Here is a 2,003-nt window from a genome sequence, read left to right on the forward strand (position 1 = left end):
TTACATTCCTGAATTAATTTCCATATGATTAGGAGTTCAATTTGGTCTAATAACTGATTCCTTTTTTTCCTCCTCTCATTAAACTTTTATTTTAATGGTTTTCAAAATTATGTGACAGATTTTTGGTCAAGTTGTTTCCATTAAAAAGTACTGATTTAAAAAACTAATAACTTAAAACAGCTACATACAAAAACAAAATGGTCCACAAGACATTTTCCTTTTCATCTGAAGGTTTTATGATGTATTGTTATAATTAACCAGTCTTTTACTATCAAACTTAAATGGTCAATTGAGACAAACAATTCTGAGACGATTCTTCCATCACTGATTAAGACTAGGGTGGCAGATGTGAGGGGTAGTATTCATTTAGTCTTCTGGGCTTTCTGGGAAGATTTGGTGACTTTGCCAGCTCCAGCAGCCTACTTGTCCACTGCCTTGATGACCCCCACAGCAACTGTCTGCCTCATATCACGAACAGCAAAATCACCCAGAGGAAGATAGAGAAGCTCTCAACACACACGGACTTTCCTGGAAACATATCAATGATGGAAGCATCACCAGATTTCAAGGATTTAGGACTGTCTTCCAGCTTTTTACCAGAAGGGTGGTTAATCTTTTCTTTCAGCTCTGCAAATTTACAAGCAATGTGAGCTGTGTGACAGTCCAGTACAGGGGCATAGCCAGTACTGATTTGACCTGGAATGTTCAGGATAATCACCTGAACAGTGAAACCAGCTGCTTCCATTGGTGGGTGATATTTGCTGTCACCAGCAACACTGCCATAATGAACAATTTTGACAGACATGTTCTTGACATTGAAGCCAATATTGTCCCCAGGAAGAGCTTCACTCAAAGCTTCATGGTTCATTTCAAGTGACTTTACTTCAGTTGTAACATTGACTGGATCAAATGTGACCACCATGGCAGGCTTGAGAATGTCAGTCTCCACTCTCCACTCGGCCCACAGGGACAATACCATACCACCAATTTTGTAGACATCCTGTAGAGGCAGATGTAAAAGCTTGTCAGTTGGATGAGTCCGTGACAGAATGCAATCTCAAGCTTCAAGCAGTGTGGTTCCACTGGCACTGCCATCTTTACGGGTGACTTTCCATCCCTTGAACACAAAGCATATTAGCACTTAGCTCCAACATGTTTTCACCATTTCAACTAGAAATTGGCACAATTGCTATTGTGTCAGGGTTGTAGCCAATTTTCTTAAAGTAGGTGCTGACTTCTTTAACGATTTCCTAGTATCTCTTCTGACAGCAGGATGGCTCAGTGGAATGCATTTTGTTAACACTAATGATTAGTTGTTTCACACCCAGTGTATAGGCCAAAAGGGCATGCTCACAGATCTTCCAATTCTTGGAGATACCAGCTTCAAATTCACCAACACAAGCAGCAATAATCAGGACAGCCCAGTCAGCCTGAGATGTGCCTGTCATCATGTTTTTGATAAAGTCTCTGTGTCCTGGGGCATCAAAGATAGTCACATAATACTTTCTGGTCTCAAATTTTCACAGGGAGGTGTCAGTGGTGATACCACACTCATGTTTCAGTTTATCCAAGACCCAGGCATACTTGAAGGAGCCTTCCTTCTCAATTTTTCAATGGTTCTTTTGTCAATCCCACCACATTTATGGATCAGATGGCCAGTAGTGGTAGACTTGCCCGAATCTACATGTCCAGTGACAATGATGTTGATGTGAATCTTTTCCTTTCCCATTTTGTCTTTGATTTAGTGGAGGTTTTAATGAAACCTGTGTTCTGGCAGCAAACCTATTGTGGGGGGAAAAAAAAGAAACAACTGTTTCTTATTAAAAATTGTAAGATACATGATTTACTTAATACATATCAATCACTAGAAACAAAGAAAAATAAATGAGTGAAAATCTTTTTTTTTCTCAGTTTCAATTTTTCCATTTGTTTGATCAGTATTGTCAGTTTAATTAATTTTATTTTTCTTTCACTTTTATCTTCTGTCATATAACACATTTTCA

General features: G+C 38.8%; 1 pseudogene; it reads right to left on the reverse strand.

Moving 5' to 3' along the window:
* Positions 1-362: 362 nt before the first annotated feature.
* Positions 363-1,729, reverse strand: LOC143381762 (elongation factor 1-alpha 1 pseudogene; annotated as a pseudogene).
* Between the last annotated feature and the right edge of the window lie 274 nt (positions 1,730-2,003).

This window comes from Callospermophilus lateralis, chromosome 16, assembly GCF_048772815.1.
Source record: "Callospermophilus lateralis isolate mCalLat2 chromosome 16, mCalLat2.hap1, whole genome shotgun sequence".
Lineage (NCBI taxonomy): Eukaryota > Metazoa > Chordata > Mammalia > Rodentia > Sciuridae > Callospermophilus > Callospermophilus lateralis.